Raw genomic sequence first — 19,539 nt, forward strand, 5'->3', positions numbered from 1 at the left:
CGGCGGTCAGGGCCCAGGGGACCTCGGAGCTTGAAGCATGGGACCTCAGGGCCGCACTTCGTGTGGCATGCTGCTTGTCGAGCAGCGTGCGTCATGTGGCATGTCGCCGTCGCCGCTGTATAATTGTATCTATATGAATGAGGAATGAGGGTTAGGATTAGTAGCCGAAGTTTTTATATGGCTGCACAAGTGGGTTGGACGCCTGGACATGTACCGTGGCTCTCCCTGTTAAAAGACTCCAAAGTTTTTTGTGAAGCCATTGTCAGGCGGGCTGGGCTACCCGAAGATGCAATTTTCGAAGCTTGAGCCCAGCCCGAAATTTGCTTCGGGCTGATTTTTTTTTAGCCTGAGTCCACCCACTGAACACGTCGGGCCAGGTTATGTCTAGCTAGGCCGAATCGGGTTCCTCGGACCAAATTGTCCATGAACAGATATAGCTGTAACACCCCATTGATTTTCCTCATCCGTAGTCTCCATACCACGCTCTTGATTAGCGCAACCCTCATGCCCTATCTCTAAATTCTATCTATTTCCTTGCCTTCTCAATCACTCGGATGAGAAACATCAATATCCGAATCCAACAATCGGTATCTCTTTTTCCTTCGTACTTATATGCTTATGAGAACAACATGAACATTTACTTTTAAAGTTGGCTCTTCAAATCTTCAAGAGAAACTCAGTCCAATGCTGGCAACTAAATAAATAGGCAAACACATATAACTTACTTGCACCTTAGGCAAGACTCTACGAGTCTCTCACGGCAACGACCTGCCAACAAGCTCAAACAAGGTAACATAAATGTAACAAATAAAAGATATCCTGAATCCGTTTGGATGCCCAATTTTAATTATTATTATTATTATGTTATTTGGACTCTTTATTTAAATATTTTGCTTACCAAACCGTATGGAAATCCAATTACTAATTTTCCATAATTTTAATTTTGTATTTAGGTATTTATTATTCGTATTTGATATGAAGTCTATGATTTCTGAATTTAGTTATTTATTAATCGTATTTGATACAGATTTTTTTTGTTTAATCTGGATCGTTAGATGTTCATAATAATAAACGATCTAGAGTTTTTTTGATTAAGTGATAATTTTATGACTATGAGAGCGAACATGGTGGCTCCTTTTTCCCTTTAAATAATAATATAATAGATTCTTGGCAAATCCGTTCCAATCTTGAGCTGATTACGCTCCCTGACCACCTGAGTTCTTCATCCATGCAGCTGTGCTATGAACCAAGTGTCGTCGCGTACACCATCCTCCTGAGGTTATATGGCCGGGTTGGGAAGATCAAGCTTGCTGAAGAGACATTTCTTGAGATGCTCGAGGCTGGCTGTGAGACTGATGCAGTGGCCTGTTGAACCCTCTTGTGCACATACGCCAGATGGGGGCGTCACAAGGACATGATGCTCTTCTACTCCTCGGTGTGCAAGTGCGACATAGGCCCCCAGGGGTGGACCTAGCTCAAAAATCGAGCGGAGGTCTGCTAGCTACAGTAAAAACATCTACAATCTACTAAACTAATAAAAATGAGTGGAGGTCCGTACCTCTGCTCCTATAGAGCTAGGTCCGCCCCTGGCGCCCCCACCCCCTATTTAGGTCATCAATTACATGATCTCGTCTCTGCAGAAGCAGAAGCTGCACGGCAAAGTTATCCATGTGTGGAAGTAGATGCAGGAAGCCGGTGTAGTGCCAAATCAGTTCACATATACAATAGTTATCTGCTCCTATGTCAAGGAAGATCTCTTGGAGGAGGCTATGGATGCATTTGGTGAGATGAGAAGGTATAGATTTTTTCTGAAGGAGGCGACTTATAGCCTTTTGATCAGCTTGAGCTCCAAACATGGAAAAGGGGAACAAGCATTGAGGCTTTTGAAGATATAAAGGCTCAGGGAATTGTCCCCAGCAATTACAACCTGTTCATCTCTCTTGGCGCTCTACTACAAGAATGAAGACTACTCAAAAGCACTTTCACTATATTCCGAGATGGAGCATAATAAGGTTGTTAGGGAACATCCTAGTCTGAAGATATTTAGGCGAATTACTGTGATATTACTATAGCTGTCATAGTATCTTAACCATCATATGGTATGTAAATAGGGAAAATGCTCAAAATACCATCTCTATGCACATGATTGTAACATAATATCTTAGTGACAAACTAGTAATTTTATTTACCTATTCTCTCTATAAATAAGCCCTCAAGGGGCAGGAGAGGGGGGCCTCCAGAGGTTTTCCCCCATTTACTCAAACTTCCACAGATACACAAATGTCGTTTCTCTGCGCTCTCTCCTTCCGACTCATAGGTTTTTCTCCAAGCTTGAATCTCCTCTTTAGAAAAGGCTCTCGCTGCACTTGTTCGTGGAAGACTTTTTCTTCTCCAACAGTGCACCATCCGTGAAGATCTGAACAAAAGAGCCTTGTTGGGAGGAAAAAGCAAGAAAAATGACACCGAGCACCGCAAGCAAGGCGCCGATGTGCAGGCCGTCTCTGGCCCTGACGTGTTAACACATCGCGAGCAAGCGTGGTCTAAAGCATGCACAGCGACCATAGGCAGCACACAGTGGCATATCGCTGACCATGCAAGCAAGCTGTGGCCTAAGCTGCGTGCATACGCATGTGCCAGCTCGTGCCTGGCCACACCTGCAAACGCAAGCCAGGACACACCCTTGCACACCCTCTGGAGAGAACGCTAGGGCCTCTTGGGCCCCTTCGACTTGGCACCAAAAACACGTTCGGGAAAAAGAGGATGCAATTGTGAGCTCCACTCTGTGAGCACGGCCCCATTGGAATCTTGCGGGTGAAGAAGCCGTGGTTGCATTGGCCCAGGCGAGCGTGAACGACGGTTGTGGCGTGCTGCAAGCCGCTCCCGAGGTCGTTCGAAGGCAAAGCATGTACGAGTGTTGCTCCCTATGCCTCTCTAGCCTCGAGCGTAGGATGACCCATGTGAGAGCAAAAGCAAAGTTAAAATCCACACAAACCTCCACGCACAAGGTAATAGCGTGCTCCTATTTATTGTGCAACAGTTGGATATACCTTTGTTTATTATTAGTGTAAGCTGGTGGTCAGGAGGAACAGCAAGCGAACTAGCAAGTACTCCTACTAGTATTTGTATCATTGCATGCTTATCTCTGGGTAAGCGTTCACTATACCTGGTCGCTATTAGCTTTGGGATGTCAGAATGTTTTGTTTATTAGCACAAAGGGCTACATGCAAGTTAGAAAAATAATAGTAAAAAAAGGATGCGCTCATTTAAATAATATGATCGTAATTATTCCGTCATACAAAAGTGCCACAAAAGGCTGACGCTATTCAGAAGGTACGAGACCCACCTGACACATGCACTGTCCATAGCAGGGTATGATACATCAATACTTGACTAAAAGTCCTTACGTTCAGATCATGCCCCCACTATATTTGTTCTCATGATGTATGAGATGGTAGTGATATATTTATTTACTTGTACCCTCTTGTAGCTCTGGCTAGTAGCAGTAGTCATTTTTTACTCATTTTAGTCGTGGGTAGCTCACTGGCTCGACTATACAGTAAGAGTTAAAATATCTCGGGATAGCAGCCTACCAACTACTCTTTTTTAAGAAAGAGTACACTTAAGTCAGTCTAGACATACGAGCTTAAGACATGATCTAATAAGTCCACCATATTTATTAAAGGCTGCCCCGTCACCCCATATCTTGTCTGGCCTATGCTCGAAAGAGCTACTGTATTTATTGGAGTGTGCCGCTTAGGCTATTTCCAGCAGATACTCTAAAAATTCATCCCCTATAACACTATTACAGCATCCCCTTATACTATTACAATACTCTTTATTTTTTCCTATCTCCAACAGCTACCATATTTCCTACCTTCTATTACTCTTCTCCTTCCTTCGGATCCACAGTCAACCTCTATAAACAGTATTGCGGTTGCTACAGTGTTCCAACGAATTTAGAGTACCCGATTCTCTCTCCTCAACACTGTAGCACTAGATACCGCATCTTCTGGAGAGCAAAATTGAGCACTACAGCGTTTTGTGGGGTAGTGTAGCAGTGGAAACCAAACCTGCTGGAGATGGCCTTAGTCAAGAAAGCGTGCAATAGCCATACCACAGCCGAGTCACGATGGTAGCAGATATTTGCGGACTGCTAGCAGCGTACACGCCACAGAGGCCAGGCCAGTGCTCCGACCCTCCTCACATGCCGGAGGCGCGTCGATTCTCCATGGCTGCCCCCTGGCTTGGCTAGACGAAGTGATGAGGGAAATGCATGCATGCCGCATTCGCCAACCTTCCGAAGCTCTTTAAAAACTGCTTGGCAAGATAGTCTTTGAGCTGTGTAGGAACACAGATAAGACACTATCAGCCCCCTCCGGCTTCCGGCTCCGGGCGGGCCGGCTCAAGACGGCTAGTGGGCGACATGAACGCGGGTCGACGAGCGGGCGCGCGAGCTCGCTTGGAATCCGGGCGAATGCGCGCGGGCGGCTCAAAGCGTGTAGCAGCGTGCGACAGTGAGGCCAACACGTCAGGGAGAGGCACTGTGGTGCCGGCAAAGCAATGCAGACCGGCGGAGCATGAAATCTGACACAACCGATCCGTGAACGCGACAGTAGCCTCCATCGGCCTCTGGCACCACAACGTTGTTGGAGGAATTCTGTCACATCCGGTTTTTAAAAAAATAACTAAGTATATTTCACATGTATATCATGATCAGTTTTATCATACATGCGGTGACATTATCAGTGATATACAGTTCTATATCGAACAAAAAACTTTTTATTGAAATAAATAACAGAGTTGATAACACAGCAGCGAAAGAACACAATAGTACTCCTAAGGATCTTCTGGACACACAACAGGCAATCGACTGGGGCAACGCGATCCAGAACGCTTCGTCTTCATATAGCCTTCAACTTCCTTGATCTTGATGATGTCTTCTCTAACTGAGCAACCTTTATTATTGAAAATAGCAAGCGTGAGTACATATCATACTTCGTAAGTGTAGGAAAGTATAACATGGGGCTTAAGTCAAGAAAGGATTAAACACTGGTTTACTGCACTAAGCAACCTTAACATATAACTACCAGAATCAAGCATTCTATTTACTAAGTGTGAAGACACAACTTAAATAAGAAGAATACCTTATCGGATTTCATCCAACTACCAAACTCACTAGATATTCCATATCCGGCTACCATAACTCACCAGATAATCCCATTACCTGGCTACCCGACCATCCATACCAGAACCCTGATCCCAACTAATCAAGAAGAAGTCCAAGCCACTCTTGACTATAAGCACGGCTGATCGATCAGTTTTATACTCTGCAGAGTTTGCACACTAAGTCGTGATTTCCGTTTTGCTTCACACTTCCGAGGTGTAGAGTCAGGGTCTCACTACAAGGCCTTTACAAAGCACCTCTAAATCCATATTCACCCGCTAAGGTTTCACCGCTAACAGAGATTCCATCCACCGCAGAGACCCCCTCTTGTGCCACTGTCGGAGAGTGAACTCCTGTCGCAGGGATCCCGAGAGACCCCCTTTTTAGAGATTCGGCCGGGGGGATGATCCTGGAAAAGCTTGTGTGGGAAATAATCGGGAACGGAAATAAATGCGATGGCTGGTGGGAGACGATCACCCTAATGCAAGGAAAAGTGGGTACGCCGGGTTTTAGACAGGTTCGGGCCGCACGGAGGCGTAACACCCTACTCCTGTATGAGCGCTATATTGATCCTTGAAGGGGATTCTTCAAGGAGATATCTGGTTCTAAGGGGAGAACTGTTTACAAAGAGCTTGAGGCTCTTCTGTTCTAGCTTAACTTGAGCTGGTTCGAGTGTCTGTCGATCTATCTTTGGCCTGGTTCGCCGGAGATTGTTGGTTGTCTGGTCTCTTGGTCGTCTTGTGGTCGGGGGCTCTTTTTCTCTCCCCTTTTAGTGTTCTCCATCCTTTCCTTTTATAGGCGCGCCGACCTCAACATATCCTGAATGGGAAAGAGGGGACGCGAATGCCAAGGTGCCACGGAGAAGGGCGTAATCATTTCATCTTGGCGAAGTGACAGGGGCGGTGGAGAAATGTGGCGCGCATTCGACCACCAGCCGCTGCGGAAGCCTCGGGGCGCCCTAAAAGGGGCCCACCGGGCAGCCTCAGAGGTGCCCAGTGCGCCCACCCTGTCTTGTTCTTCTGCCAGGGCAGGGTGGCAGGCGGAGCGCTTCGATTCTGGCAACGTTATCCCGAGGCACCTGGATGAAACGGGACGGGACCCGTGCATTTAATGGACCCACGGCCCCCTGCCAGTGCATGGCAGGGTCTGACACTGGGGCGTGGGCAGCTGAGAATGTCAGGATGTCAGACCGCGCGTGCCTATTAAATGCGGCATTGGGCCTTTGACCGGATGACACCCTGACGACGGGACCCTTCGGGTCATTGAATGATCTTGCGCGAACCTTCGGGGAACCGAGTCCTCGGGGGCTGCCACGTGCAGCCCCGAGCACTCTCTTCCGAGCACTTCGGTGGGACCTTCGGGGCACCGAGTCCTCGGGGGCTGCCACGTGCAGCCCCGAGCACTCTCTCCCGAGCACTTCGGTGGGACCTTCGGGGCACCGAGTCCTCGGGGGCTGCCACGTGCAGCTCCGAGCACTCTCTCCCGAGCACTTCGGTGGGACCTTCGGGGCACCGAGTCCTCGGGGGCTGCCACGTGCAGCCCCGAGCACTCTCTCCCGAGCACTTCGGTGGGACCTTCGGGGCACCGAGTCCTCGGGGGCTGCCACGTGCAGCTCCGAGCACTCTCTCCCTAGCACTTCGGTGGGACCTTCGGGGCACCGAGTCCTCGGGGGCTGCCACGTGCAGCTCCGAGCACTCTCTCCCGAGCACTTCGGTGGGACCTTCGGGGCACCGAGTCCTCGGGGGCTGCCACGTGCAGCCCCGAGCACTCTCTCCCGAGCACTTTCTTCTTGCTATTTGGGCTCTGTGGATCATCGGGGAACTAGGGTGCTCGGGAACCAGAAGCGGCGGCCCCGAGCATCTTCTCCCGGGACTTAGCTTCTACCTACCTTGCAGGGTGGTGACATGTGGTGGATGGCCGGCCTGGCCTCGGGACTTAGGGACCCCTGGTTCTAAATACACCGACAGTAGCCCCCGGGCCCGTTGGTAGTCGATGGGACGGAGACTGTGAATGGGCCCTTCGCTGCGACCGAGGCCAAGGCTGGCGCGGACGCCATGTGGCAAGCTTTCGAGGGGTGGCCCTTGCGGACCTAGACCTCAAGTATGTTCCAACGGGAAAATGAGTGGACGCGTGTCCACACAACTTCCGAAGGGTATGATAACCATACGGGTGGCACGCGCGGTTGCCGTGCAGATCGAGGAAAATACGCCTGGCAATCGCTGACATCGCGCGATCGGCGGGAGATTCGCCTGATAGTTGCGCCGATCGAGGCGACGCTTCGCCGAGCGAACCGTTCGGGCGGCAGTTTTCGAATTTTGAGATATAAAAGGGGGAACGGATCGGTCCGTTCCCCTTTTTACGCTCTCTTGCACTTGCCTTCTTCGTGCTCCGAAGCCCTCAGGAAACTCCCAGGCGACCGGAGCATTCTCCCTTCTCTCTCTTTTCACCACCAAAAAAACATCCCCCATTTTGCCGAGATGACGAGGGTTGGAGGAGGACGACGGGACAAAACTTCGGACATCATCTTGCCGGAGTCTCGTCTGAGGAACGAGGAAGCGGCGGATAAGATTAGGAAGCTGCTGGTGCCGGAGGGTCAGGAGGGTGCTGTGGCGGTGAGGCCGGCGACTCTGATGCCGGCGACGACCGTCCCTGGGCGGACCGTCCTCTTCACCTCCTTCGTGGCAGCGGGGTTGGTGCCGCCGTTCTTCGCCTTCTTTCTGCAAGTGCTGGAGACGTACGGCATTCAACTGGTGCATCTAAGCCCCAATTCCGTCGTGGCGTTGGCGGTCTTCGCGCATCTCTGCGAAATGTTCGTGGGGGTGATGCCGTCGGTGACGCTGCTTCGCCACTTCTTCGTCCTTCGGCCGGTGGGGAAGAAGAGGGGGCACTCCACGGCGGACGTCGCGGGGTGCTGCAACCTTCGGCTCCGGGAAGGCCTGGGGGACCATTACATTCCCCAGGTGATGCGCAGCAAATGGGAGGAATGGCGACGGGACTGGTTCTTCGTCGACATCGACCCCCACGAGCGCCTCGAATTGCCAGAGAAGGCGGCGGAACCTCGGCGATCAACGTGGGAGGCACCGCCACCAGAAGATGCGAGACTGAAGCCGGTGCTGGAGCGCATTCTGGAACTGCGCGAGGGCGGGCTGACCTCAGTCATGGTGGTGGTGGATTTTCTGCGTCGTCGGTTGGCGCCTCTGCGAGAACGGGCCCGGCCGAGCTGGTTCTACACCGGGCCGGAGGACATCACCAGGACCCAGATTGGCGCGAGCTGGGATCTGGGGGCGGCGGAACTGCGGGGGATGACAAGGGTGATCACCGGAACGGAGGATATGAGCTGGGCGGAACTCCCGTGGCCGGAGATGACGCTCTGTGCCAACCCCAGCCGGGTGGCCATTATGGCGGGGCTGCCGGAGTTCGATGCCCAGGGGCCCGTGGACCGGCCAAGAAGCCGGAGTCCTGAGGCCTCCGAACTCCCCGGGCTGGAGGAACTACTTGGCGATGAGGTCGCTTGTAGCTCGGCGCAGGCTGGTGAAGGGGTCGCCGCAAGCGGCAGCCGCCGTACCAGAGAGGAGGGCGCCGCTGAAGTTGTTGCGGAGTTGGCGCCGGGAGATCGGGGAAAGCGTCCCCGGGCCTTGATCCTAGTGCCGGATTCTCCGCCGTCACCGACGGCAGCGGCGGCATTTCCGGTGCTGGAGCCGCGCCTGGTGCGGATGGGGCCCGCATCGGCGCCCGCGACCCGCACGGCGGCACCCGTGGCCCGCACGACGGCGCCCGTACCCCGCGCAGCGGCTCAGCCGAGCCCCCAACGGAAGAGGCGGCGGGAGGAGTCAGGACCGACAGCGCCGGACCCGGACATCAGGCTCCCAGCGGCCAAATGGCGGTATCGGTGAGTCTTCTTGCTTTCTTTTCCATGGGCATTTCCGGCCCGAACTGAGTTTTGACAACTTTCACTTGTCTCCCGTAGGCCGGCTGCAGGCGCTGCTGTGACGGAGAGAGAGCAGGCGCCGGGGCCAGAGCCGAGCCTGCCCGCTGCAACGGCGGAGGCCGGCATAGGAACGGCGGAGATGCCAATTGACGTGGCGGCCCCTGGGAGAGAGGCGGAGGCGGCGGCTGAGAGAAGGGCACCGGCGGAACCTACCCCGGGCGCGGAGAGCCCGGGGCGGATAATGGTGGAGGTGGACGTTCTGCCGGGGCCAGCGGACAGGGCGGCCGATGCGGGAATGCGGCCGCTGTCCGAAACCTTGGCTCCGGCGGAGCCTACCCCGGTCAGGCAGAGCCCGGGGCGGATGGCGGCGCAAAGCCCGGCGGAGAGCTCGGCCCCCCTGGAGGCATCCTGCGGAGAAGCCTGGGCCCCCCCAGTGCCCGGCCGGCCTGCCGATCCCTTCCTGGCCGCCATTAAAGGCGTCCAAGTAGCAGTCGGGCAGCTGGGGGCAGTGGTGAAGGCCAAGGTGGGGGAGCTCGAAGCCGAGTGCGCCCGCCTGGCACTGGAGAAGGCGCAGCTGGTGGGCGCCCAGGAGGAGGCCCGGGCGGCAGCCGCGCGGGAGCAGAAAATCCTAGAAGACATCCGCGCGGAAGCCGTGCGGGAACGAGAAACTCTGAAGACCGCGCGGGCAGAGGCCGCGCGGGAACAGGAAGACGCCGCCCGCTTGGCCGAGGCGTCGAGGCAGCAAGCTGTCGAGGCCCTTGCCAGGATGGGGCAGGCGCAGGAGAGGGAGGTGGCTGTCGCAGCCCGGGAGCAGGCCGCGGAGGAGCGGCAAGCCGAGCTGGCCCGCCGGGAGGATGCGGCCGAGAAGACGCGCGCCGATCTCCAGCACTGGGAAGACGATCTCCAGAAGATCAGAGAAGAAATCAAGCGCTGGGAGGAGGACGTCTCCGTCCGGGAAGTGGATAACGAGCTATCGGCGTCGGATCTTGGTGCCCGGGAGGACTCGGTGGCCCAGCAGGAGGATGTGTTAGCCCGGCGGGAGAATGAGTTGAGTTGCCGAGAAGGCGAGCTGAGTCGCCGAGAGGGCGAAGCTGCTGCTGCGACGGCCGCCGCGGCTACCAGGGCGGAGGAGAATGCGAAGCACGAGGCGGAACTGGCCGAGCGCGAACGCGCCTTGTCCGAGATGGTGGCCAAGATGAAGCAGGCTGCCGTCCCCACTGTGGCTGGCGGTGCTCCCGGTCCGGCCGGGGACCAGGGACTCGAGGCACAGCTGCGGGCCGCCAAGGAGAAAATCGAGACTGCCTTTGTCTCGCGGGTCAACCTCGAGCATATGCTGGAGGACATACTCCGGCGGATGCGACGGGCCGTGGAGAAGGGTGGTCTTGGACGGCTTGTCGACGACAAGAAGGGCGACGGCCCCGCACGACAAGTGTTGGGGCTGCAGCAGGTCTGCGAGCGCCTCGAGACCCTGCCCTGGGCAGTCCAGGAACTTGCCGCCCGGGAGGGACGTGGCTTGGCACGTGCCGTGGCCGAGCACGTCCTGGCCTGCTACCGAAGCAGGGACCCGAACTTCCCACTGGAGCCGGCACGGGAGGGAGTAGTCGAGGCTGAGGGGGAGGTCGCCCGGGCAGCGGTCCGGAGCACCGCCGCTGAGGTGGCGGCCGGCTTCAGGCGAGAGGTGCCGTCGCCGCCAGCCCCCGGGGATGACTCAGAGGATTCAGCCGACGCTTCTGCCGCCGACTAGATCTTTTGTAGCCTCTTTCCTTTTGTTTGTAGATGTAGGAGTGAACCCTTAGAAAATGCCTTGGGAGTATCCTGTGAATATTAAATGGCTGTTGTTCCCTGGGCTCGCAACTCCAGTTTCTCTATGTGTTCGATGCTTCTTCCGATGTTTTACTTCGAAGTCCCGGGGAGTACTCAGTCGGGCCGTTCCCGACCTTCCCGTCCCCGAGGATGAAGTTGTCTTTGATCGCTGCTACTGGCACAGTCGGCCTTCAAGCTCTCACGAATCCGTATTGCCTAAGTTAAGAACAAAGACAGAGACTTCCTTGTCCGGGAGATGGATTGATCCCGCGCGGAACACGCCGTGCCTGATGAACACTTTTTCACTTTGCGACCACTCAGTTAGTAGAAGGGAGACGCGTGCGGGCGAGAATGTGACCAAGAGCCCTCGCGGTCCGGTGGTGCCCGGGCTTTAAACGGGCCAGGCCGAGCACTGACAGCCCGCCCCCGAGACCTGAGCTCCGGACTACCCGAGTAGCTCGAGCGATAGGATTACCCAGGGCACCCGAGGACTCGGTAGTGCTCGGGGTCCTTAAAAGCGGACCGAACACCACGACCACCACGAAGGGCTTCGGTCAGACGTTATCGCGAGCACGCTACTCTTTTCTGCAAACCGTTCTGTCGTTCTGGGAAAAAATAGTCACGCGGCAGGGTTTTGCGTGCGAGGAGGCCACCTCGCCGAACAGATTAAACTGCGAGAGCCCCCGAGAGTGACTCGAGGACATAAATTTACTTAAAGCAGACTTGTCTGAATATAACCACTCACCGGACAGCTGTCGGCCTTCCAGCTCATCGATCCAGGAGGGATGTGCTTCTGAGCTCGGGTGCCCGGGGACTCGATTCTTTCAACGGAGTGCCCGAGTGCCCAGAGGCATACGAGGCCCCTAGGGTCGGGTGATCTCGACCACCCGAGCCTAAGTGGTAGGACCACCCGAGGACCCTTGGGGCCGACCAAAGGCCGGGGCACTAAAGCCCTCGCGGCCGAGCTGCTTGCGATCGCCAGCCTGTGACTTAAGAGAAAAAATAGGATTTCTTTGTCTGGTGCGCTCTGCCAGTGCGGTACTTGTTATAGACTGCTCTCGTTTTTGACCCGAGACCTCTCGAACACCCAAACCGGCGGACAAGAGCGGGCAGAGGCATAACCCAGAGGTCCTATGGTTTGGTGGCGCCCGGGTATGACAGACCAGACCGAGCACCGACAGCTCGCTCCGGGGGCCCGAGCTCCGGACTACTCGAGCAGCTCGAGCGATGGGATTACCCGGAGCACCCCGAAACTCGGTAGTGCCCGGGAGCCTGTCATGACACCGAACATCACAGCCTACCATGGCGGACGTAAGTCAGCGGCGACTGCTCGTATGCATACCGATCGGGATTCTTTTGTCAGCCGGGAAAAAAAAGAGAGAGCGAACTTTTTCTCGCACAACCGAGCTCCTCACCAGACAGATTAAACATACGGAATCCAGAAAAAGTATTTTGACATAGCGATTGCTTATTGAAAAACTTAATGTACAATATTTACAAGGTTGGGCGACAGCGACTTACCCCACGGGGCGAAGCCTTCATACTGCTCGGGCAGGGAGAAGCCCCCGGCCTTACTAACCTGAACCGTGAACACGACAATCTACGGGTAGAAGCGTCGAAGATGCTCAATGTTCCACGGATTCGGGAGTGGATGTCCTTCTTCCGTCGCCAACCTGAAAGAACCTGCCCGGGGGACCGCGATCACGGTGAAGGGACCTTCCCATACAGGGGACAATTTATTCATTCCTTCGCGCGACTGGATGCGTCGGAGAACTAGGTCCCCCACCTCGAGAGACCGGGCCCGGACATGGCGCAGATGATAACGCCGCAGACTCTGCTGGTACCGAGCCGCTCGGACAGCAGCAAGCCGTCGGCGCTCTTCTAGGTAATCCACGTCGTCGCGCCTTTGATGCTCCTGCTCACCCTCAGAGTATGCATGCACTCGAGGGGAGCCCAGAGTGAGCTCGGAGGGGAGGACTGCTTCGGCGCCGAAGACGAGGAAGAACGGAGTCTCCCCGGTGGCGCGGCTTGGCGTAGTCCGATTGGCCCATAGCACGGCTGGCAGCTCGTCTACCCATCCCTTTCCGTGCTTAGCGAGTACGGTATAGGTCCGGGTTTTGAGGCCCTTCAGTATCTCCGCATTGGCGCGCTCGACCTGCCCGTTACTCCGGGGATGAGCGACGGAAGCGAAGCAAAGCTTGATGCCGAGATCTTCGCAATAGTCCCCGAACAAGACACTAGTGAACTGGGTGCCGTTGTCGGTGATGATTCGATTGGGAACACCGAAGCGACTGGTGATGCCGCGGATAAACTGGAGCGCCGTGTTTTTGGTCACCTTGACGACTGGGACCGCCTCCGGCCACTTAGTGAATTTATCGATAGCGACATATAGGTATGCATAGCCCCCGACTGCTCGGGGGAACGGACCCAGAATGTCCAAACCCCAGACCGCGAAAGGCCATGACAGGGGAATGGTATGGAGAGCCTGAGCTGGCTGGTGAATCTGCTTTGCATGGAACTGGCATGCCCTGCAGCGCCGAACCAGCTCGGAAGCATCCTGGAGAGCTGTAGGCCAGTAGAAACCTTGCCAGAAGGCTTTCCCGACCAGCGTGCGGAACGATGAATGTCCACCGCACTCGCCCTCGTGGACCTCAGCGAGAAGATCGCCGCCTTCTGCCCGAGAGATGCATTTCAGGAGGACACCTCCTGCGCTACGTCGGTAGAGATCCCCAACTACTATGGCATAGCGTTTGGACTGCCGAGCAACCCTTTCGGCAGACGCCTCATCCCCAGGTAGGAACTTTTCTTTCAAGTACCCTCGGATGTCAGACATCCACGAGGCATCTTAAGGACATTCGGCGAGCGCAGCGCACTCGGCGGACGGCGGCGCCCTGACGGGGCTTCCCACTGAGGGTACCGCCGGGGTCCCCTGAATTGAGTTCGAGGTTTCCCCTTCATCATGTTCGGCAGGCAGGACGGAAGGCCGTGCGAGTCTTTCTTCAAAGACTCCGGCAGGGGCACGCGCACGTGAGGAGGCCAGGCGAGAGAGCTCGTCGGCCGGAGCATTGTCGCGGCGAGGGATATGCCGCAATTCGAGGCCGTCGAAGCGTCTCTCGAGCTTTCTGACTGCATCCACGTACGCTGCCATTTGAGGATCCGTGCACTGGTACTCCTTGGAAACCTGGTTGACGACCAGCTGGGAGTCCCCTTTGACCAGGAGGCGACGAATCCCGAGCCCCACCGCAGCCCGGAGGCCGGCGATGAGACCTTCATACTCCGCCATGTTGTTGGATGCGCGGAACTGCAACTGTACGACGTACCGGAGCTCTTCACCTGTTGGGGAGGTGAGAACCACTCCGGCCCCTGCGCCTTTCAGCGAGAGGGAGCCATCGAAGTGCATGACCCAATACCCGGGCGCGTCGTGCCCAGGATAGGCAGAGATCTCTTCTGGGATGACGCAGGGGACGGGCGTCCATTCTGCCAAGAAGTCGGAGAGTGCCTGGCTTTTGATTGCCTGGCGACAGACGAAGTGTAGGTCGAACTCCGCCAACTCAACCGCCCATTTGACAATGCGCCCGGTGCCCTCCCGGTTCCGGAGAATGGGTCCCAGTGGATAAGTGGTAACCACCGAGATCTTGTGCGCCTGGAAGTAGTGGCGCAGCTTCCGGGAGGCGATGAGCACGACATAGAGTAGCTTCTGCGCCTGTGGATACCTTGTCTTGGCCTCCCGGAGGACCTCGCTGACGAAGTACACCGGTCGCTGTACCCGGCGGGCCCGGATGGTGGCCCCACCCGGGGGGCTGCCACAGCCCCCAGGGTCGGTGGTATGGTCGGGGCTAGCCGGGCACTCGGGCTCGATTCCTTGGCTAGGAAGAGCAGTGTGTTCGGGCTCGACCCCTTGCCCAGGGGGAGCCGCGAGGATAAGTGAACGGTCGGGGGCCTCTGGGAGCTGGGACCCAGCACCCGGCCCCGAACATTCGTCACGCTCCACCACCAGCACTATGCTCACGACCTGAGGAGTGGCCGAAACATAAAGTAGTAGGGGCTCACCTTGGGAGGGAGCCACCAAAACGGGTGGCGAGGTAAGGTACTTTTTTAAGTCGTGGAAGGCCTGCTCGGCTTCCGACGTCCAGTCAAAACGACCGGATTTCTTCAAAAGCTTGAAGAGGGGGAGCCCTCGCTCCCCGAGCTTAGAGATGAAGCGCCCGAGGGCGGCCATGCAGCCGGCGAGGCGCTGGACCTCCTTGAGTCGAACCGGGGGTCGCATCTGCTCGATGGCCCGGATCTTCTCCGGATTGACCTCGATTCCTCGGCCAGAGACCAAGAAACCAAGGAGCTTGCCCGCCGGCACCCCGAAGACACATTTCTCCGGGTTGAGCTTGAGGCGGGTAGAGCGGAGACTATTGAAAGTCTCGGCAAGGTCCTTGAGCAGGGTGGCGCGATCTCGGGTTTTGACCACGAGATCGTCGACGTAAGCCTCGACGTTGCGGCCAACCTGCGAGTTAAGAGTGATACGAATGGCGCGCTGGAAGGATGATCCAGCGTTGCGCAGGCCGAAAGGCATTGACATGTAGCAATAAGTCCCCACCGGGGTAGTAAAAGCAGTTTTTTCCTCGTCCCCTACGGCCATGCGAATCTGGTGATACCCAGAGTTTGCATCTAGGAAGCACAAAAGATCACATCCCGCAGTTGAATCTACGATTTGATCAATGCGAGGTAAGGGGAAGGGATCTTTAGGACAAGCCTTGTTAAGGTCGGTGTAGTCCACGCACATGCGAAGCTTGCCGTTGGCCTTCGGGACGATGACTGGGTTTGCTAGCCAGTCGGGGTGGAGGACTTCTCGGATGAATCCGACGTCGAGGAGCTTGCGAACCTGCTCGCGGATAAACTCCTGGCGCTCTGGCGCCTGCCGCCGGACCTTCTGCTTTACTGGGCGGGCGTCCGGACGCTCAGCCAAGTGATGCTCGATCACCTCCCTAGGGATCTCGGGCATGTCGGACGGTTGCCAGGCAAACACGTCCACGCTAGCCCGGAGGAAGGCGACGAGCGCGCTTTCCTATTTGCTGCCCAGGTTGCTGCCGATACGGACAACCTGGGTAGCATCTTCGCCCACCTCGACCTCCTTCGTTGGAACAGAGGTGTCGGCGGCGAGTCGGGGTCTAAATGAAGAGGGTCCCGGGCCCCCTGAAGAGCCATCAACCTCGGCCTGCGCTGAGACCAGAGCCATGTATGATTGTTCGGCGCAGGAGACAGCGCCGCCGGAGTCGGCGATCACGGAGATAGAGCCTGAGGGGCCGGGCATCTTAACCGTAAGGTATGCATAATGCACGGCCATCATAAACTTGGCAAGCGCCGGGCGCCCGAGGATGGCATTGTAGGGGAGAGGGAGCTCCGTAACATCGAAGAGGACGCACTCCGTGCGGAAGTTGTCCCGGCTCCCGAATGTGACAGGCAACTCAACCTGCCCGAGGGGCAGGGAGTGCCCGGGAGTTACTCCACAGAAGGGGAGGGACGGCTTTAGGCGTCGGGAAGATACTTGCAGCTTCTCAAAAGCCTCTTTGGAAAGGAGGTTGAGGCCGGCACCACCGTTGATCAGCACTCTGCCGACCTTAACATTGCAGATAGTGGGAGACACTACCAGAGGTAGCCGTCCCACGGCTGCAGTACTGACGGGGTGATCAGCCATGCTGAACGTTATCGGAGCATCCGACCACCTTAGGGGTCTTGTGGCCTCCTTGCTTGGGGTTGCCGAGCACACTTCGCGCCGCATGACCTTGATGCCACGGCGCGAGCAGGGTGTGTAAGCGCCCCCGTCAACGAAGGTGACCGCATGCTCGGGCTCCTGGAAGCCGAGCTCGGCGTTGTTGGGGACGACCTCGGTATCGCCTCCTCCGCGGGACTCGTCGCGCTCCCTCTGGCGCTGCTCCACGAGTCCTTTGACCGTACGACACTCCGTGAGGTCGTGCCATCTGGTCAGGTGTATGGGACACCATTTACCTGGCTCGGGCCCCGCGGGAGCGGGGGCCCTTGCTGGAATAGGAGCTCGGCCAGGGGCCGGAGCTCTTGCTGGAGCTGGCGCCCTAGCCGGTGCCGGGGCCCTCGCGGGCACAGAGGCCCGAGGAGGAGCCCGAGCAGGGGCCTTGACGGGGCGCCGATCGACACCCGGCTGACGCTCTTGCCGGTGATCGGGCTCTTGCGGTACCCTGTGAGCGGGGACTTGGGCTGGCTCGACGGGAGCTGCCTCGCGCTTCCTTCTCTTTTTCTTTTCCCGCTTATCAAAGCGGGAAGAACTTGGCTGATCGGGAGCGGGGCGAGGAGCATGCCACGCCCTGGCCTCCGTAGCCTTGGCGCACTTATCGGCCAGTGCGAAAAGTTCCGCAGGGGTCTCGATCTCGTGCGTACCTAGCTTCTCGAGCATCCGCTCGTCACGGACGCCCTGCCGGAAAGCAACAATAACAGCATGGGGGGCCACTCGCGGAATAGTGTTGCGAACCTGGCTGAAACGCTGTATAAATCGCCGTAGCGTCTCCCCTTCCTGCTGTTGGACGGCGTGGAGGTCGCACTCCAAACCGGGACGTGCGAACGTGCCCTGAAAGTTGGCCACGAATTGGTGGCACAGGTCATCCCAGGAGCTGATGGATCCTGGGGGTAAGTTCATAAGCCAAGAGCGGGCGGAACCCCTCAAGGCAACATGAAAATAGTTTACCATCACCTTTTCGCTGCCTCCGGCCGCTTGGACGGCCGTCGTGTAGATCTGGAGGAACTCGACGGGGTCGATGGACCCGTCGTAATTCTCCGGCAGCTCGGGGCGGAACTTGGAAGGCCACCTCACCCGGCGGAGCTCGGTGGTGAAGGCACGGCAACCGGTGCCGTACTCCGCAGCACGGGCGGGGGTTCTCGGTGGCGAGAAGCGGCGAGCCGGGGATCCCCGGTGGTCATGGGCCGGGAGAGAGGAAGCCTGGTCCTCTGCACCAACCCCCTGCCGGGTTTCCCGCTGACGTTCGAGAGTGACTCGGGCATCTTCGTGGCCCCTCCGCTCGTCAAGGTGCAAACGAAGGTCCCGGGCTCCGGACATGGCCAGGGGGACGGCACTCCTCCTGGAGACCCCTCGGCCCGTGCGGGTGTTGCCCGCTGAGGAGCCGGCTCTGGCGGCACCGTGCTGAGAAGTGGCGCGAGGACTCCCGGCCTGCACCTGTCGACGAGCGGTGCCAACCAAAGCGACGACATCTTGCATCCACCGGCCTTCCGGAGTGTTTGGCGTGGCCTGAATGGGCGGGTGTCTGAGGAGAGCTTGTGCCGCAAGCAACGCGCTCCCTGGGCTGGCCTCACTGAAAGCGAGCCTGCGCCTAGGCGGAACCCGACGTGGTCCAGAGGCAGACCTGGCGGCTGGGGTCCCGACCACCTGCTGGGGGTCGGAAAGTACGTCGACAGCGGCGGCGGTGCTGATGGGCCCAGCGCCTTGATCCCCTTGGGCGGGAAAAACCGCACGCGTGGATGGCGGCTGCCGCGAGCACGCAGCAGCGACGGGGCTTTCTTCGTGGGGCAGCGTTCCGTTACTGGAAGTGGAGTCGGAACGCTGGAGACGGTGCCCACCGGCCATCTTTTCCTGTGGAGAAAAAAGTGAAAACAAACAATCCAGGGATATTTCCCCCTACCTGGCGCGCCAGCTGTCGGAGAGTGAACTCCTGTCGCAGGGATCCCGAGAGACCCCCTTTTTAGAGATTCGGCCGGGGGGATGATCCTGGAAAAGCTTGTGTGGGAAATAATCGGGAACGGAAATAAATGCGATGGCTGGTGGGAGACGATCACCCTAATGCAAGGAAAAGTGGGTACGCCGGGTTTTAGACAGGTTCGGGCCGCACGGAGGCGTAACACCCTACTCCTGTATGAGCGCTATATTGATCCTTGAAGGGGATTCTTCAAGGAGATATCTGGTTCTAAGGGGAGAACTGTTTACAAAGAGCTTGAGGCTCTTCTGTTCTAGCTTAACTTGAGCTGGTTCGAGTGTCTGTCGATCTATCTTTGGCCTGGTTCGCCGGAGATTGTTGGTTGTCTGGTCTCTTGGTCGTCTTGTGGTCGGGGGCTCTTTTTCTCTCCCCTTTTAGTGTTCTCCATCCTTTCCTTTTATAGGCGCGCCGACCTCAACATATCCTGAATGAGAAAGAGGGGACGCGAATGCCAAGGTGCCACGGAGAAGGGCGTAATCATTTTATCTTGGCGAAGTGACAGGGGCGGTGGAGAAATGCGGCGCGCATTCGACCACCAGCCGCTGCGGAAGCCTCGGGGCGCCCTAAAAGGGGCCCACCGGGCAGCCTCAGAGGTGCCCAGTGCGCCCACCCTGTCTTGCTCTTCTGCCAGGGCAGGGTGGCAGGCGGAGCGCTTCGATTCTGGCAACGTTATCCCGAGGCACCTGGATGAAACGGGACGGGACCCGTGCATTTAATGGATCCACGGCCCCCTGCCAGTGCATGGCAGGGTCTGACACTGGGGCGTGGGCAGCTGAGAATGTCAGGATGTCAGACCGCGCGTGCCTATTAAATGCGGCATTGGGCCTTTGACCGGATGACACCCTGACGACGGGACCCTTCGGGTCGTTGAATGATCTTGCGCGAACCTTCGGGGAACCGAGTCCTCGGGGGCTGCC

General features: G+C 57.1%; 1 pseudogene; it reads left to right on the plus strand.

The window, feature by feature from the left end:
- Positions 1–1,221: 1,221 nt before the first annotated feature.
- LOC133884196 (pentatricopeptide repeat-containing protein At5g27270-like) overlaps positions 1,222–19,539 on the plus strand; it is a 29,382-nt pseudogene continuing 11,064 nt past the window's right edge.

This window comes from Phragmites australis, chromosome 11 (assembly GCF_958298935.1).
Source record: "Phragmites australis chromosome 11, lpPhrAust1.1, whole genome shotgun sequence".
NCBI lineage: Eukaryota > Viridiplantae > Streptophyta > Magnoliopsida > Poales > Poaceae > Phragmites > Phragmites australis.